The sequence below is a fragment of the Ictidomys tridecemlineatus genome, chromosome 2, assembly GCF_052094955.1.
Source record: "Ictidomys tridecemlineatus isolate mIctTri1 chromosome 2, mIctTri1.hap1, whole genome shotgun sequence".
NCBI lineage: Eukaryota > Metazoa > Chordata > Mammalia > Rodentia > Sciuridae > Ictidomys > Ictidomys tridecemlineatus.
The window spans coordinates 61,676,703-61,698,049 of NC_135478.1; positions in this window are offsets into that span (position 1 = coordinate 61,676,703).

Below are 21,347 nucleotides of genomic sequence, written 5' to 3' on the forward strand. Positions count from 1 at the left end.
AGCAAAAAAATGCTAAGCAAGAAGTGTGAATCAGGCGGTATAGCGATACCAGACCTCAAATTATACTACAGAGCAATAGTAACAAAAACAGCGTGGTACTGGTACCAGAACAGACGGGTGGACCAATGGTACAGAATAGAGGACACAGTAACCAATCCACAAAACTACAACTATCTTATATTTGATAAAGGGGCTAAAAGCATGCAATGGAGGAAGGATAGCATCTTCAACAAATGGTGCTGGGAAAATTGGAAATCCATTTGCATCAAAATGAAACTGAATCCCTTTCTCTCACCATGCACAAAAGTTAACTCAAAATGGATCAAGGAGCTTGATATTAAATCAGAGACACGGCATCTGATAGAAGAAAAAGTTGGCTATGATCTACATACTGTGGGGTTGGGATCCAAATTCCACAATAGGACACCCATAGCGCAAGAGTTAACAGCTAGAATCAACAAATGGGACTCACTCAAACTAAAAAGTTTTTTCTCAGCAAAAGAAACAATAAGAGAGATAAACAGGGAGCCTACATCCTGGGAAGAAATCTTTACTCCACCCGCTTCAGATAGAGCCCTAATATCCAGAGTATACAAAGAACTCAAAAAATTAGACAATAAGACAACAAATAACCCAATCAACAAATGGGCCAAGGACCTGAACAGACACTTCTCAGAGGAGGACATACAATCAATCAACAAGTACATAAAAAAATGCTCACCATCGCTAGCGGTCAGAGAAATGCAAATCAAAACTACCCTAAGATACCATCTCACTCCAGTAAGATTGGCAGCCATCATGAAGTCCAACAACAACAAGTGCTGGAGAGGATGCGGGGAAAAGGGTACACTAACACTAATTTTAAATATCACCCACCTCTAAACTTAGCTATAACACCATCCCTTACCCTAAAGTTAATCCTAACTCTAACTCTAACTCTAGGCTTAAGATGAACACTAACTATAATCCTAATCTTAGCTGTAATTTAGCCCTATCTCTAACCCTAACTCTAACTCTAGCCCCAAGACTAAATCTACTCTCACACTACCCCTATTCCTAGTTCTAATCCTCTACCTTACCATAACTCTAACCCTAGCCCTTACCCTACCCCTAACCCTTCTTCTATCCTTAGTCCCAGCCCTAACATTAGACCTACCCCTAATACTAAATCTAACACTAACCCTAAGCCTAAACCTAACAATAACACTAGTCCTAACCCTAATGCTAATCATAAAACTAGCTCCAACCCTAACCCTAGCAGTATAAAAAGAGCAATAGCCCTAACCCTAAACCTTAACTTAAACCAAACCCTAACACTACACCTAGACCTAACTCTAGCCTTAATTCGAGTCCTAACCCTAACCTTAATACTAAACCTGACTGTTACTCATATCCTAAATTCAACTTAGCTCTAAAACCATCCTAATCTTCAACTGAAACCTAACAGTAACTCGATCCCTAATTCGAGTTCTCACCCTAACCTTGACTCTGACTGATATCCTAACAAAACCCTAGCTCTAAATATCACCCTAACCTTAAACCTAACTCTAACACTAGACCTACCCCTAACCCTAAAAATAACCCTGATTTTAACCCTAGTTCTTACATTTGTTATTGTTCTAACCCTAGCCCTAACCCTGACACAAAAACTTGCCCTAATCCAAGCCCTAAACCTTTCTTTAACCCTAATTCTAATCCTAACTCTCACCATAACCCTAGCTCTAATTCTATCCCTTAACCTAAGCAAAACCCTAACCCTAATGGTAACCCTAGAGCTATTCTTAATCCTTAGGCTAACCAAAATCCTAACCACATTAATATTTCTGACCCTAGCTCTCATTCCAGCTCTAATTGTATCCTGTATGCTAAAGCTAACCCTGACCGTTATTATGACCCTAACACTAACCCTAGGTCTAAACCTGTCCCTAACCCTAGAACAAACCCTAACACTGGCCTAACTGGTAAACTTATTCCTAAACCTAACCCTGCAACTATCCCTCGATCTAAAACTAATCCTAAATATATTCTTAACTCTAGCCCTAGACGTAAACAAAAAACTAATCCTAGCCCTAACAATAACCCTTAACCTAACCCAAACATGAACCCTACCCCTAGACCTAAACCTAGTCCTAATTCTGGCTGTAACCCTAACTCTAACTCTAACCTGAACACTGACCTGCCTTTAACTGTAAACCTACCTCTAAACCTTACCCTAAAAAAAATCTAAACCTAACACTAGACCTAGCCAGAACCCTAACCCTAAAACTAGCCCTAATTATAACCCTAGTTCTTACATTAACCACAGTCCTAACCATAGGCCTAAACCTAATACAAAATCTAGAGCTAATCCTAGGCCTTACCCTATCCCTAAGTGTAACCCTAACCCTAGCTCTAACCCTAACCTAACCCTCACCTTAGTTCTAACCCTAGTGCAAAGCCTAACGGTTACTGTAAACATAAACCTAGAACTATCCTTATTCTAACTCTAACACTGCCCTAATCCTAACCTTAACCCTAAACATAACCCTAGCTCTAAACCTACCCATTACCCTAAATCTAACCCTAACCTTACTGGTAACTTTAGCCTTAACCCTAATCATAACCCTAACCCTAACCAAAAAACTAAACCAGGACCTAACCCTCAACTTAACACTTGCTATAGCCTCAAACATAGCTCAAACCCTAACCCTTACCGTAAACCTAAACATAACCATATCCCTAAGCATGAATCTAAGCCTAAATAAAACCCTAACCCTTACCCTAAACCTACATCTAACCATATCCTGTAAACTAACCCTAACCTTATCCCTAATGATAACGCTAGCCATAACCCTAACCCTAACCCTAAACCTACCATAATCCTATCCCTAGACCTAACTCTGAACCTAATCCTTGCTCTATTCCTTACCATAGCTCAGAACCTAACCCTTATGCTAAACACAACCCTAACCCTAATCCTAGTTCTAACCCTCACCCTAACCCTAAATAAAGACCTAATCCTAACCATAAAACTAGCCCTAAACTTAACTCTAACTGTATCCACTACTCTAAAAATAAACCTTACCCTAATACTAACCCTAAGCCTAAGCCTATTGCTAACACTATTGCTAACCCCAACTCAATTACCCTAAACCTAACTTGAACCCTAAACCTAACCCTATGAGTACCCTAACCCTAACCCTAATGCTAATTGGACCACTAAACATAAACCTAAGCTAAACCCTAACCATGACCTTGACCCTTATAATTCCCCTAGCTCTAAACCCTTACCCTAAAACTAACCCTTACATGAGACCTAGCCAAAATCCTAACCCTAAAACTATCCCTAACCTTCAAACTAGTTCTAACCCTATCCTTTAGCAGAACCCGAGACCTAGCCATAACCCTATGCCTAACCCTAGCCCTTTCCTTAGCCCTACCCCTAACCCTAGATCTAAAACTAACTCTAAATGTAAACCTAATGCTAAGCCTAAACATAAACCAACACTAGTCCTAACCCTAACCCTAATGCTACTCCTGGAACTAGCCCTAACTCTTGCCCTAGCCCTAATACAAAACTGAGACATAGCCCTAAACCTAACCCTTAACCTAAAAAAATCCTATCCTTACACTTAGCCCTATTCCTAGCCAGAATTTGGGCTTTAAGCCAAACCTAAAACTAACCCTGACCCTGATTCTGACCCTAAGACTAACCCTGGCTTTAAACATTATCCTAACCCTAAATATAAACCTAATACTAGTAGACCCAGCCCTAACCCTAACCTTAACCCTAAAATTAGCCCTAATTGTAACCCTAGTAATTACATTAGCAATAAACCTAACTCTAGCCCTAACTTAACCCAAAACCTGGCCATAATCTGAGCCCTAACCCGAGCTTTAACACGAAATCTAAACTTAACTCTAACCCTAGCACTAATAATAACTATAACTCTAGCCCTAACCCTAGCTCTAACCCTATCCTAATTATAATCCTAACCCTAATGCTAACCCTGTGCCTAAACCTAACACTATCCCTAATCCTAACATATCCATTACCCTGAACTTAACCTGAAACCCAAACCTAACCCTATCATTACCCTAATTCTAAGCTTATGCTAATTCAAGCCCTAAATTTAAACCTCAACCTATAACAAACACTAATTGTTACTTTTACCCCAATAATACCCTTAGCTCTCAACCTGATCCTAACCCTAAACCTAACCCTTATACTAGACATAGCCAAAAACCTAACACTAAAGCTATCTTTTACCATAACTCTGGACCTGAAATTAGCCATAGCCCTAATCCTAGCCCTAAACCTAGCCTTAATCCTAACCCAACTCATTACCCGAGCATTAACCCTAATTCGAATCCTCTCCCTAGTCCTAAACCTAGCTATAACCCCATCCCTTACCCTAAATCTAACCATAACCCTAAACCTAACCCTAACCCTAGCTCTAACCCTAGGCCTAACATTAACACTAAGCCTAGTGCTAATCCTAACCCTAATTTAGTCCTATCCTAAGCCTATCTTTAGCCCTAAGACTAACTCTAACTCTTGCCCTAGTTCTATCCTTAGCCCTAGCCCTAACCCTAGATCTAAACCTAACTCTAAATTTAACTGTAACCATAATCTTTAACCAAATACTAACACTAGCCCTAACAATAACACTAATCCTAAAACTTGCCCTACCCCCAGCCCTAGCCATAAAACAAAACAAAGCCATAGCCATAACCCTAACCCTTAACCTAAAAAAATAACCTAACCCTAAACCTAGCTCTAACCCAAACTCTAAAACTAACCCTGACCCATGACGCTGAACCTATCTCTAATCCTAGCTCTAAACATCATCCTAACCTTAAATTAACCATAACACCAGACCTAGCCTTAACCGTAATCATAAAACTAGCCCTAATCTTAACCCTGGTTCGTACAATAGTCATTGTAATAATCCTTGTCCTAACCCTAACACAAATCCTACCCCTAATCCGAGACATAATCCTAGCTTAACCCTAATCTTAACCCTAACACTAGCCCTAACTCTAACCCTAAACCTAGCCTTAACCCTAGCTCTAACCCTTTCCCTTACCCTAAGCCAAACCTTAACACAAAGGGTAACCCTAATTTAAACTCTAATGGTATTACTAATCCTAACATAGTCCTCAATCTAGCTCTAACCCTAACCCTGACCCTAACACTAACCCTAGGTCTAAACCTGACCCTAAATTTAAACAAAAACCTAACAATAGATCTACTGGAAATCCTATACCTATACCTAACCCCATCATTAGACTTGGACCCAAAGCTAATCCTAAATTTGGCTATAACTCTAGCCCTGGACCTAAACAAAAACCTAGCTCTAGCCCTAACAATAACTTCTAAACTAAACCAAACACTTACCCTATCCTTAGACCTAAACCTAGTCCCAATTCTGGCTCTAACCCTAACCCTTACCCTGTACTGAATACTGACCCTTCCCTAACACTAATCCTAGCTCTAAATCTGACCCTAACCCAAAACCTAGACCTAACACTAGACCTAGCCATAACTCTAACCCTAAAACTAGCCCTAAATATAACCCTAGCTCGTACATTACCCATAGTCCTAACCCTAGCACTAAACCTACACAAAACCTATTTCTAATCCTAGGCCTAAACTCAGCCCTACGCATAATCCTAACCCTAACCCTATCCCTAGCCCTAACACTAACCCTAACCCTACCCCTTGCCTTAGACCTAACCCTAGCTTAAAGACAAACCCTTACCCTAACCATAAACCTATTCCTTTTCTAAACCCTAACCCTAACCCTAGCTCTAATTCTAATCTTAATCCTAGCCCCAAATTTAGCTCTAACCCAATCAATTACCACAACCCTATCCCTAATTATAACACTAAACCTAACCCTAACCATAAACATAACCCTAGACCTAACCCTCACCATAGCCCTAACCTAGCTGAAACATCAAGTCTTACACTAAACCTAATCCTAACACTAATTCATACCCTAATTCTAATGATAACCCTAACCATTAATCTAACATTATCCATTTCCCTAATTCTAGCCCTAAGTGTAATGAAAACCCTAGCCATAACCCTAACCCTAAACCAAACCCTAACAGTAAACATAACCCTAGACCTAAATTTAAACCTAACTCTTGCCCTACCCCTAACATTAGCCCAAACATTAACCCTTATCCTAACCTAACCATAACCCTAGCCCTAACCCTAACGCTTACCCTAAATCAAACCCTCATTCTATTCCTAAACCTAACCCTAATTCTAGACTTAATCAAAACCATAATGTGTACATAAACCTAGCTCTAATCCTATCCATTACACTAAACACAACCCTATCCCCAATGCTGACACTAACCCTATCGCTAAACTTAAACCATCTATTATCCTAAACTTAACTGAAACCTAAACCTAACCTTATCCATTACCCTAAGACTAAGCCTAATTCTAAAACTTATTCAAGTTGTAACTCTAAACTTTAACCTAAACCAAATACTAACCCTGACTATAACCCTAATAATAACCCTAGTTCAAAACCTGACCCTTACCCTAAACATAACCCTTACACTAGACCTAGCCATAACCTAAACTTAAAACTATTCCTAACCACAATCCTAGACCTGACATTAGACCTAGCCCTAACCCTAACAGAAACTCTAGCCCTCATCCTAGTCCTAAACCTAGCCTTAATCCTAACCTGAATACTAACCCTAGCCCTAATCCTAATTGTAACCCTCACCCTAGCCCTAAAACTAGATATAACCCCACCCATTCCCCTAAATATAACCCTAACTCCAATGCTAACCCTAACCCTAGGCTTAACCCTAACACTAACCCTACCCCTAATCCTAGCCCTAATTTAGCTCTAAACTTAACACTAACCCTAAGCCTAGTCTTAAGACTAACTCTAAATCTTGTCCTAGCTGTATCCCTAGTTCTAACCATATCCCTTACCATAACCCTAACCCTAGCCCTAGATCTAAGCCTAACTGTAAATCTAACCCTAAAACTAAGCCTAAGCCTCACCCTAACACTAGCCCTAACCCTAACACTAATTCAAAATCTAGCCGTATCCCTAGATCTAGCCTTAAAACAAAACCAAACCATAGCCCTAAACCTAATCTTTGACTTAAACCAAATCCTAACCCTACACCTAGCCCTAGCTTTACCCCTAATTCGAGTCCTAACCCTAAAACTAAAACTAAATCTGACCCTGACACTGATGCTAACACTAACCCTGGCTCTAAACAGCACCCTAAGCCTAAATCTATGCTTTGCATGCTTCAGTGTAGGGCTACATTCATAAATAACAAACCAGAGAGTGCCCACAGAGAACTGATGGGAGTGTGTGAAGTTTGAAGCAGATAATACCAACCCCGTTTGTTATCCAGCTCCATTTCCAATTACCCATATAAGTCAAAATAAAGTGAAACCTTGAAACACAAACTGTTCCTGACAGTGAACCTTGATCTGAGAAAGCCCAAATTTGGGGAACGTAGTAATACTAGGTAAAAGATGAATACTGCACATTATCATAGAAATTTGAAATGAACTAACTCTAACCCTAACAATAGTTCTAACCCAAGCCCTAAACCTAAACCTAACCATAACCCTAACCTGTTTAGAGAACCTTTGATCATAGAAGTCCCAACTTGGTGTTCCTAATAGGGCAAGCTAACAGGTGAATCCAGCCCAATATAAAAAAAAAATCTGATAAAATATTTGGGGGAGGTGTTTCAGTACATTCCTTTTTCCCCTGTTTTTTTTTTTTCCAAAGTGTTCTTGGATAATGTTATTTTGCATGCTATAGCTTTGGAAAACTTTCACTAGGAAGAAACCAGAGAGTGCCCAAGAGAATTGATTGTGTAAAATTTCAAGCAGATAGCACCAACACTGTTTGATTACCAGCTCCATTTCCACTTACTCATATAGGACAACGTGAAGTGAAACTTTAAAATACAAACTGTTTCTGACAGTGAACAATTGAACCTAGAAGGCCCAAAACTGTGGAACATAATAGGTAAAAGAGAAATACTGACCAGTATCAAAGAAATTTGAACAAAACTAACTCTAACACTAGTTTTAACTCAAGTCCTAAACCTAACCCTAACCCTAAACCTATCCTGTTTATAGAGTTTGATGATACTTGTCCCAAACTTGGGGAGCCCAGTGCAGCAAGCTACCAGATATATCCTGCTCAGTATCAAACAAATCTGACCAAATAATTTGGGGAGATAGTTCAGGACATGCATATTACCCTGATTTCTCCTAAAGTGCTCTTGGGCAAAATTGTTTTTGCATGCTTCTGCTTAGGGATACTTTCACAAGGAGGAAACCACAGAGTGCCCACAGAGAACTGATTGAGTGTGAAGTTTCAAGAAGCTAGCACAAATCCTGTTATATTTCCAGCTCGATTTCCATTTACCTGTATAAGTTCAAATGAAGTGAAACCTTAAAACTCAAACTGTTCCTGACAGTGAATGTTGAACCAAGAAGGCCCAAAACTCATGAACATAGTAAGACTAGGTAAAAGATGAATCCTGCCCAGTATCAAAGAAATTTGAACAAAACTAACTCTAACCCTAACTCTCTCTCAATCACTAGCTCTAACCCTAATCCTAAAACAAACCCTAACCTGTTTAGAGAACCTTTGATCATAAAAGTCTCAAACTTGTGGAGACTAGTGGGGAAAGCTAACAGATGAATCTTGCACAGTATCAAATAAATCTGACCAAATAATTGAGTGAGGTAGTTCAGTACATGCATATTTTCTTGTTGTCTCCTAACGTGCTCTCAGATAAAGTTGTTTTTGCATGCTTCAACTTTGGGCTATTTTCACATGGAAGAAACCAAAGTGTTCCCACAGAGAACTGACTAAGTGTGTGAAGTTTCAAGCAGCTAGCATCAACAATGTTTGATTTCCAGATTCATTTATCTTCACCCAAAATAGTTCAAAATGAAGTGAAACCTTAAAATACAACCTGTTCCTGACAGTGAACCATTGAACCGAGAAGGCCAAAACCCAGAGAATTTTGTAAGGCTAGGTAAAAGATGAATCCTGCCAAGTATCAAAGTTATTTGAACAAAATTGACTATAACCCTAACTCTAGGTTTAACCCTAGCCCTAACTATAACCATAACCCTAACCCTGTTTAGAGAACCTTTGATCATATAAGTCCCAAACTAAGGGAGCCTAGTGAGGCAAGCTAAGAGATGAATCTTATGCAGTAACAAAGAAATCTCACCAAATAATTCGGGGAGGTACTTTAGTACATGTATATTGCCCTATTGTCTCCAACAATGCTCTAGGACAAAGTTGTTTAAGCATGCTTCAGCTTTGGCAAACTATCACAAGGAAAAAAATCAGAGAGAGCCCACAGAGAACTGATTGAGTGTGTAAAGTTTCAAGCAGTGAGCACCAACCCTGTTTGATTTTGAGGTCCACTTCAGTTTACCCATGTAGGTCAAAGTGAATGAAAACTTAGAATACAAACTGTTCCTGACAGCGAACCATTGAAGCAAGAAGGCCCAAACTGGGGAAAATATTAAGGCTATGTAAAATATAAATTCTGCCAAGTATTAAATGAATTTGAACAAAACTCACCCTTACTCAAACACTAGATCTAACCCTATCCCTAACCTAATTCTAACCTGTTTAGAGTACCTATGTTCATAGAAGTTCCAAACATGGGGAGCCTAGTGGTGCAACTTAACAGATGAATCTTGCACAGTAACAAAGAAATCTGATAAAATAATTGGGGGAGGTATTTCAGTACATGCATATTTCCCTGTTTTCTCTAAAGTGCTCTTGAATAAATTGTTTTATTTTTATACTTCAGCTTAAGGTACTTTCACAAAGAAGAACCAAAGAGTGCCCACAGAGAACTGATTCAGTGTGTGAAATATCATGCAGCTAGCACGAACCCTGTTTGATTTCAAGCTCCATTTCCATTTACATGTATAGGCCATAATGAAGTGAAACATAAAAATTCAAACTGTTTCTGACAGTGAACCACTGAACCTTGAAGAACCAAACTTGGGGAGCCTACTAAGGCAAGGTCAAAGATAATCGTTTACAATACCAAACTAATCTGGCCAAAAAAAATTCAAAGGTCTTTCAGTACATAGGTATTCTGCTTGTTCCTAAAACACTGAGAGATAAATCTGTTTCCTTCTACTTCAACTTAGGGCTACTTCCACATAAAACACACCAGATGATGCTCACTGAGAACTGATTGAGTGTGTGAAGTTTCAAGCAGCTAGCCCAAACCATATCTGATTTCCAGCTTCATTTCCTATGAGGGAAATGAAGAGAAATAAGAGAAACATGAAAATTGAATCTGTTCCTGAACGCAAACCCTTTAAGTAAGAGGATTAAACATTTGAAGTATAGTCAAAATAGGAAAAAGATGATTCCTGCCCAGTATCATATAAATTTGAAAAACACTAACTTTAACCCTAACAATAGGACTAATCCTAGTCCTAACATTAACCCTAACACTAATCTTAACCTGTATATAGTCCCTTTGATCCTAGAAGTCCCACACTGGGGGAGCCTAGTTGGGCAGGCTAACTGATGAATCCTGCTCAGTGTCAAAGAAATATGACCAAATAATTGAGGGAGGTATGTCAGTACATGCATATTTCCCTGTTTTCTCCTAAAGTGCTCTCACATAAAGTTGCTTTGCATGCTTTAGCTTAGGGCTAGTTTTACAAGGAATAAACCAAAGAGTGCCCATAGACAACTGATTGACTGTGTGGGGTTTGAAGTAGCTACAACCAACCCTGTTTGATTTCAAGCTCCATTTCCATTTACCCACATAGTCAAAATGAAGTGAAAACTTAAAATACAAACTGTTCTGGACAGCAAACTCTTGACCCCAAGAGGTCCAAATCTAGGGAATATTGTAAAGTTAGGTAAAAGTTTAATCCTGCCTAGTATCAAAGAAATATGAGCAAAACTAAATCTAACCAAACATTAGCTGTAATCCTATCCCTAGCCTAACACTAAACTAACCTAATCTGTTTAGAGAACCATTGATCATAGTAGTCCCCAAATATAGGAGCCTAGTGGGGCAAGCTAATAGATGAATCCTGCACAGTATCCAAGAAATCTGACCAAATAATTGGAGGAGGTATTTCAGTACATGCACATTTCCCTGTCTTCTCCTAATGTGCTCTTGGATAAATTATTTTTTCATGATTTAGTTTAAGGAACTTTTACAAGAAACAATCCAGGGAGTTCCCACAGGGAGATGATTGAGTGTGTGAAGTTTCAAGCCGCTAGTACCAAATCTGGTTGATTTACAGCTACATTTTCATTCACATTTATAGGCCCTAATGAAGTGAAACCTAAAAATTCAAACAGTTCCTGATAGTGAACCTGAAAACCTTGAAGGCCCAATCTGGGGAATCCTACTAAGGCTAGGTAAGGATAAATTCTGTACAGTATAAAATTAATCCAAGCAAAAAAAATTTGAAGTTTGCTCCTAAAGTACTCACAGATAATGATGTTTATTTCTACTTCACCTTTGGGTTATTTACACAAGAAACAAATAAGAAAATGCTGACTGAGGACTGATGGAGTGTGTGAAGTTTCAAGCAGTTAGCACAAACCCTATTTGGGTTCCAGCTCCATTACCATTCACACTTATAGGGCAAAATGAAGTGAAACATGAAAATTAAAACTGCTCCAGAGAGCAAACCCTTTTAAATAGGAGGCCCATACATAGGGAGTATATTAAGAACAGGAAGAAGATGAAACCTTCCCAGTATTGAAAAAGTTGAAAAAAATAACTCTAACCCTATCACTATCTCTAACACTTTCCCTAAATTTAACCATAACTCTAACCCTAACCTGTTAAGAGAACCTTTGATCATAAAAGTTTTAAACTTGGGGAGACTAGTGGGGAAAGTTTACAGTTGAATCCTTCACAGTATCAAAGAAATCTGACCAAATAATTGGGGGAGGTATTTCAGTACATGCATATTGCCCTGTTTTTCTTAAAGTGCACTTTTATAAAGTTGTTTTGCATGCTTCAGCTTATGGTTCCTTTCACAAGAGAGAAACCAGAGAGTGCCTACAAACAACTGATTGAGTACATGAAGTTTCAACCATCTAGCCCCAACACTCTGGTTTACAGCTCCATTTGAATTTACCCATATAGGTCAAAATGAAATGAGACATTAAAAACAAACTGTTCCTGACATTGAACCATTGAACCTAGAAGGCCCAAAACTGGGGGACATAGTAAGGCTAGGTAAAAGATGAATCCTTTCCAGTATCAAGGAAATTTAAATAAAATGATCTTTAACCCTAACACTAAATCTAAACCTAGCCTTAACCCTAATCCTAAAACTAACCCTAACCTACTTAGAAAATCAATGATCCTAGATGTTCCAAATATTGGGAGTCTACTGGGGCAAGCTAATAGATGAATCCAGTGCAGCATTTATGAAATCTGACCAAATAATTGGGGGAAGTAGCTCAGTACATGCCTACTTCCCTATTTTCCCTTAAAGTGCTCTTGGATAAATTATTTTTTCATGCTTCAGTTTAAGATACTTTCACAAGGAACAAATCAGAGAGTGCTCACAGAGAGCTGATTGAGTATGTGAAGTTTCAAGCAGTGAGCACCAACCCTGTTTCATTTTGAGCTCCATTAACATTTACCCGTATAGGTCAAAATGAAGTGAATCCTTAAAATACAAACTATTTCTGACAACAAACTATTGAACTGTGAAGGCCCCAAACTGGGGAACACAAAAAGCATAGGTAAAAGAATCCTGCCCATTATCAAATACTTTTGAACAAAATTAACTCTAACTCTAACACTAGATATAACTCTAGCCCCAACCATAGTCCAAACGTGTGTAGAGAACCCATGATCATAGAAGTCACAATTTGGTCACCTAGTTGGGCTGGCTAATTGACTAATCTTGTGTAGTATCAAAGAAATCTGAGCAAATAATTGGGGGAGGTATTTAACTACATGCATTTTTCCCTGTTTCTCAGAAAGTTTTCTTGGATAAAGTTGTTTCTTTTTGGTTCAGCTTAGGTCTACTTTCACAAGGAAAAAATTAGAGTGTGCACAGAGACTTACTGATTGAGTGTGTAAAGTTTCAAGCAGCTGGCACAAACCCTGGTTGATTTCCAGCTCCATTTCCATTCAAACCTATAGGGCAAAATGAAGTGAAACATGAATGTTGAAAATGTTCCTAACAGCAAATTCTTTTATCTAGGAGGCCCCAAAATGGGCAGTATAGTAAGGATAGGAAAAAAATGAATCTTTCCCAGTATCAAAGAAATTTTTAAAAAACAAACTCTAACCCTAACACTAGCTCTAAACCTAGCCCTAACCCTAACCCTAAATCAAACACAAGACTGTTTAGAAAACCTTTGATCACAGAAGTCCCAAACTGGGAAGCCTAGTGGAGTAAGCTAACACATGAATCCTGTGCAGTATCAAAGAAATCTGAGCAAATAATTGGGGGAGGTCTTTTAGTACATGCATATTTCCCTGATTTCGTCTAAAGTGCTCTCAGAGATAAATTACATTGCATGCTTCACCTTAGGGCTACATTCACAAGAAACAAACCAGAAAGTGCCCACAGAGACCTGATTGTCTGTGAAGTTTCAAGCAGCTAGCACCAATATTGTTTGATTTTGAGCTCAATTTCTCTTCAACCATACAGGTAAAAATAAAGTGAAATCTTAGAATACAAAGTGTTCCTGACAGCGAACAACTGAACCAAGAAGGCCCAAACCTGGGAAGCATAGTAAAGGGTAGGTAAAAAATTAATCCAAGCCAGTATCAAAGAAATTGGAATCAAATTCGCTTTAACCATAACACTAGCTCTAAACCTAACCCTTACCCTAACCATAACCATAACCGTAACCTGTTTAGAGAACCATTGATCCTAGAACTCCCAATCTTGAGGAGCCTAGTGGGGCAAGCTAAAACGTGAATACTGTGCAGTATCAAAAAAATATGATCAAATCTTTGGGAAACTAATTGCAGTATAAGCATATTTCCTTGTTTCTTCTTAAGAGCTCTCTGATACAGTTGCTTTCACATGCATCAACTTTGGCCTACCTTCAAAAGAAAGAAAACATAGAGTTTCCACTGAGAACTGATTGTGTGAAGTTTCAAGCACCTCGTACCAACACTGTTTGATTTCCAGCTCAATTTTCATTCACATTTATAAGGCATAATGAAGTGAAACCTTAAAATACAAACTGTCCCTACAGTGAACAGTTGAATTGAGAAGGCCAAAACCTGTGGAGCATAGAAAGGCTAAGTAATAGATGAATACTTTCCAGTGTCACAGAAGTTTGAAGAAAACTAGTGCCGCGTGGGGGCTCTCAGTGTAGAGAGAAGGCTTAGCCACATGGGTGCTCTCTATGCAGATCGAAGCCTCGGCTGCATGGGCACTCTTGGCACAGATGGAAGGTGGCACAGAACACAGAGGCTTTGCTTGCAGGTCACCAGACCAAGCTCTGGACACAGCACAAGGTCCCCCCAGAACTACCCACCTCACCAAACACCCTACATGGGTAACAGATGGAATCCATCTTGGAAAACCTTACTGGCCATCTACCAGTGGTCGTGGCTACCAGCTCAGTTCTATGGCTTATCAGATACCCGGTTTCCAAATTCCCCACCCCCAAATGTGATAACTCAAGATTTTTCTACCAAGCTTTTGGGAGGTGTAGCTATCAATGTGGAACAGCAACTGTACAAGCACCTGGTTTTCAACTCAGAGACTAAGAGTAGGAAGGCTCCAGGTAGAAGCTCAAGCAATCTCACACTGGTTCTCTAGACCACCCTGAGCACAGACTGAAGCTAGGAATAGACAACTCCACCTACTACAAGACAAGAAAATAGAGTTCTGAGAGACTTTTTTTCTTTCTTAATTTTCTTTTCTCACTCTTCTCATCCATTCTCCTCTACCCTTCCCTCTCTGGTCCTCACAACCTCAAAATTAGTGAAACTAAGATCTTTGCATAAAATTGCAAAGTTCTTGTGTTTTAAAACTTTAAATATTAAACCTTTAAGAACTGAATCACCAGAATAGTATAATATAGAGAAATTGGATAGGCCCCACTTCAATGCCCTTTTATTTTCTCTTATTTTCTTTCTCCCTATCTTTATTTCTTTCCTTGTTATTTCTTCTTTTTTTTCTTCCCCCTCTTTATCCCAATTTCAACCTCCTAACTTTTACTATTTATACATAGGGTAATTTTCTGAATACAGATAAGGAGTTTGAATTTATGCATTCTTCCAAAAATTACCCCTGTCTATTCATTAGATTTCTCCTCCAAAGCTGCTAAATTAGATTAATCCCACACCCTCATTCCTTTCCCCCTTAACATAGCATTCTACCCCTGACCCTCAGTTCTTTGTATACCACCAGAAATGGTATACCTTTTACAAAACTAATGACTATATTCTGAATAATAATTGAAGCCAACATCTGTAGACATAGAGTTTAACCATAAATGTATTAATAATAAAAACTTGCTCATAGAAGATGTATTATTATTGATATTGGGAATGGTTAACATTGTTTTTGTCCACAAAAAAAGAGATTTTGGAACTATACAAGAGTAATATATATTTGTATGGGAAAATATTAACACAACAGTCACACGGAGCTGGAAAGAAACATGAGCAGTATGAATAGACAAGAAAAGAAAGGACCACAAAAAATGCAGAACAAGTCAAGATTAGAAGAAGTAACAACTGCAGCAGAAGCGATGTCAGGAAAAGATTTCAGGATATACATGGTTCACATAATCCAGAGTCTCAAGGAAGACCTTAGACAGAAAATGCAGACAATGAAAGATCACCTTGACAATAAATGACATAAACAAATCAAAAAAGCAAAAGATCAACTCTACAGGGAGATAGAGGTTATACAAAAAAATAATCCTGGAAATGAAGGGGATTATAAACCAAATTAAAAACTCAAATAAGAGTATCATCAGCACATTAACAAAATTAGAAGTCAGAACATCAGACAATGAAGACAAAATATATCATCTCAAAAAGAGTCTAGACAGCTCAGAAAGGCTATTAAGAATATGGCTGAATCTTCAAAAATATGTTAAGTGAAAGAAGTTAATTATAACTGGTCTTATACTCTATAATTCCATTCATATAAAATGTCCAGAATGGGCAAATTCATAGAGACAGAACGCAAATTCATGCTAACATGTAAGGGGTTTCTTTCAGTTCTGGAATTAGCAAAAATGTTCTGGAATTAGTGGTAATGATTGCACAACTCTGTAAATGTACAAAAAGTCACTAAATTGTATAATTTAAGTGGGAAATTTACAAGGAATTTGAACCATTTACCAATAAATCTGTTTTTTTTTTAAAAAAAAAACATTAGTGCAGAACATTCAAGAAATGTGTTATAGCATAAAGAGACCAAACATAAAAGTTATTGGGATTCAGAAAGGTATAGAGGTTCAAACCAAAGGAATGAGAAATCTGTTCAATGAAATAATATTAGAAAACTTCCCAGACATGAAGAATGAAATAGAAATGCAATCCTAGAAGCTTGCAGGACACCGAATGTACAAAATCACAAGAGACCCACAACAAGACACATTATTATGACAATGCCCATTATGCAGAACAAGGAGAGAATTTTAAAAGCCACAATAAAAGGAAACAGATTACATTTAGAGGTAAACCAATTAGGTGTATGGCTGATATTTCAACACAGACTCTGAAAGCTCCAAGAACCTGAAACAACATATTTCAAATGCTGAAAGATAATGGGTTCCAACCAAGAATCTTGTATCCAACAGAATTAAGTTTCAGGTTTGAAGATGAAATAAAAACTTTCCATAATAAACAAAAGTTAAAAGAATTTGCAGCTAGAAAACCAGTGCTTCAAAACATCTTTGTAAAAACACTACATAAAGAAGAAATGAAAAATAACAATGAAAACCAACAGTGGGAAGTAGTACAGTAAAGGAAAAACTAATCAAAGAGGAAAATCAAATCAAGTTAAATAAAGAAAAATAAAAAAAATATGAATGGAAATACAAACCATATCTCAATAGTAACACTAAATGTTAATGGCTTAAAGTCACCAATCAAAACACATAGGCTACTAGACTGGGATTTAAAAAAAGGTCCAACAATATGCTGCCTACAGAAGACTCATCTGAAAGAAAAAACATACACAGACTGAAGGTGAAAGATTGGGTAAAATCATACCACTCCCATGGACCTTGGAAGCAAGCAGGTATGTCAATACTCATATATAATAAAAGAGGCTTCAAGCCAAAGTTAATAATCAAAAGACATAAAGAAGGACATTACATACTGCTCAAGGGAACCATACACCAACAAGACATTACAATCATTAATATATATGTCCCAAACAATGGTGCAACTATGCTCATCAAACTCTTCTCAAGTTAAAGAGATAAATAGACCACAACACAATAATCAGGAGTGACTTTAACACACCTCTCTCACCAGTGGACAGATCTTTCAAACAAAAGTTGAATAAAGAAAGTATAGAACTCAGTAACACAATTAATAACTTAGACTTAATTGACATATATAGAATATATCAACCAACATCAAGCAGATACACTTTTTTTCCTCAGCAGCACAGAAATTGTTCTCAAAAATAGACCATATATTATGTCATAGGGCAACTCTTAGCAAATACAAAGGAATAGAGATACTACCACTCATTTTATCTGATCATAATGGAATGAAATTGGAAATCCATGATAAAACAAGAAAGAAAATTTCTTATATCACATGGAGAATGAACAATATGCTACAGAATAAACAATGGGTTATTGAAGACATCAAAGAGGAAATTAAAAATTCCTAGAGGTATATGAAAACTCAGACACAATATATCACAATCTCTGGGACAGTATACAAACAGTACTAAGAAGAAAATTCATTGCATGGAGTTCATTTCTTAAAAGAAGAAAAAGCCAACAAATTAATGACCTCACACTACATCTCAAAGCCCTAAGAAAAGAAGAAAACATCAACAGCAAACCAGTAGAATGGAAGAAATAATTAAAATCACAGCTAAAAATCAATAAAATTGAAACAAAAGAAACAATTGAAAAAATTGACAAAACTAAAAGTTGGTTCTTTGAAAAAATAAATAAGATTGACAGACGCTTAGCCATGCTAATGAAGAGAAGATGAGAGAGAACCCAAATTAATAGCATATGGGATGAAACAGGCAATAACACAACAGACACTACAGAAATACAGAAGGTAATTAGAAATTATTTTGAAACATTATACTCCAATAAAATAGAGGATAGTGAAGGCATCTATAAATCCCTTAAGTGATATGATCTGCCCAAATTGATTAAGGAAGATATGCACCACTCAAACAGACCAATATCAAATGAGGAAATAGAAGAAGCCATCAAAATATTTCCAACCAAAAAAATCCAGGACTGGATGGATATACAGCCGAGTTTTACAAGACCTTTAAAGAAGAACTAATTCCAATACTCTACAATCTATTTCAAGAATTTGAAAAAGACGGAGTACTTCCAAAATCATTCTATGAGGACAATATCACCCTGATTCCAAAACCAGACAAAGACACCTCAAAGAAAGAAAACTTCAGACCAATATCTCTAATGAAGAAATGTGCAAAAATCCTCAGTAAAATTCTGGCAAATTGGATAGAAACCATATCAAAAAGATCATGCACCATAATCAAGTGGGATTCATCCCCAGGATGCAAGGTTGGTTCAACATACAGAAACCAATATATATATATATATATATATATATATATATATATATATATATATATATATATATATTCACATCAATAGACTTAAAGATTATAAGATTATAGTCATATGATCATCTCAATAGATGCAGAAAAATCATTCGACAAAAATACATCACCACTTTATTTTCAAAACGCTAGAAAAACTAGCAATAACAGGAACTTACCTCAACATTGTAAAACTATCTATGCTAAGCCTCATGTCAGCTTCATTCTAAATAGAGAAAAACTGAGAACATTCCCTCTAAAATCTGGAACAAGAGAGGGATGTTTTCTCTCACCACTTGTATTCAACTTAGTTCTTGAAAAACTGGCCAGAGTAATTGAACAAAGATGAAAGAAATTAAAGGAATAACTATAGGAAAAGAGGAACTTAAACTAGCACTATTTGCTGATGATATAATTCTATACCTAGAAGACCCAAAAATTAAACCAAGAAACTTCTAGAACTAGTAAATGAATTCAGCGAAGTGGCAGTATATATAAACAATACCCATAAAAAAGGCATTTCTGTATATCATGACAAATCCTCTGAAAAGAAAATGAGGAAAACTACCCCATTCACAATATACTAAAAAAACTTGGGAATCACCTAACAAAAGAGGTGAAAGATCTTTACAATGAAAACTAGAGAATACTAAAGAAAGAAATAGAAAAGACTTTAGAAGATGGAAAGATCTACCTTGCTCATGAATATACAGAATTAATATTATTAAAATGACCATACTACAAAAAGCACTATACAGGTTCAGTGCAATTCCAATCAAAATCACAATGTTATTCCTCATAGAAATAGAAAAACCAGTCATGAAATTCATCTGGAAAAATAAAAAACCCAGAACAGCTAAAACAATTCTAAGCAGGAAGGGTGAAACAGGTGGTATTGTTATACCAGACCTTAAACTATACTGCAGAGCAATAGTAACAAAAACAGTATGGTACTGTCACCAAAACAGACTAGTAGACCAATGGTACAGAATAGAAGACACAGAGACTAACCCACAAAATTACAACTAGCTTATATTAGACAAAAGTGCCAAAAGCATGCACTGGGGAAAAGAGAGCATCTTCAACAAATGGTGCTGAAAAATCTGGAAATCCGTATCCAACAAAATGAAATTGAATCCCTGTCTCTCACAATGAACAAAAATTAACTCAAAATGGATTAAGGATCTAGGAATTAAACCAGAGACTTTGTGTCTAATAGAAGAAAAAGTAGGTCCTAATCTCCATCATGTGAGACTAGGCCCCAAATTCCTTAATAAGATGACTATTGCACCATAAGAATTAAAACTAAGAATTAACAAATGGGATGGAATCAAACTACAAAGTTTTTTCTCAGCAAGAGAAATAATATGTGAGGTCAAAAGGGAGCCTACAACCTGGGAACAAACTTTTACTCCTCACACATCAGATATAGCTCTAATCTCTAGGGTATACAAAGAACTCAAAAAGCTAAACACCAAAAATCCAATAACCCAATCAACAAATGGGCCAAGGATCTGAGCAGACACTTCTCAGAAGAAGATATACAATAAATCAACAAATGTATGAAAAAAGGCTCAACAGCTATAGCAATCAGAGAAATGCAAATTAAAACTTCTCTAAAATACCATCTCACTCCAGTTCGAATGGCAGCTATGATGAAGACAAACAACAACAAGAGCCAGCGAGGATGTAGGAAAAAAGAGACACTCATACACTGCTAGTTGCTCTGAAAATTGGTGCAGCCAATTTGAAAAGCAGTATGAAGATTTCTTGGAAATCTGGGAATGGAACCATCATGTGACCCAGCTATTCCTCTTCTCAAACTATACTAAAATGACCTAAAAACAGCATACTACAGGGACACAGCCACATCAATATTTATATCAGCAAAATTCACAATAGCTAGACTTTGGAGCCAAAGTAGATGCCCTTCAATAGATAAATGGATATAAAAAAATGTGGCATATATACACAATGGAATATTAGTCAGCACTAAAAAATAATAAGATCATGGCATTTGCAGGGAAATGGATCACATAAGAGCAGGTTATGGTAAGTGAAGTTAGTGAATCCCCCCAAATCAAATGCCGAATGTCTTCTCTGATATAAGAGGGGTGACTCAACATGGGCTAGGGAGGAAGAGCAGGGAAAGATGATTACCTCTACATAAGAAAGTGGGGTGGGAAATAAATAAAGGGGGAAGGGGAATTGCATGGATGGCGGAAGGAGACCCTCATTGTTATGCAAAACACATATATGAAGTTGTGAGAAAAAAGAAAAAAAAGTGATGCCTTAGATTACGTAGAGAGAAGTGATGGAAGAAGAGGGGAAGGGCTGGAGGGATAGGAAGGATAGTAGAATGAAACAGACAATATTATTACTGTGTGTATATATATGACTGCTTGACCAATATAATTCTGCAACCTGTACACTCATAAAAATGAGAAATTATATCCCATCTGATTCAAATGTATGATATGTCAAGGTCATCGTACTGTCATGTGTAACTAATTAAAACAAAAATTTAAAAATTACTTGAATTTTTAAAGTCTTT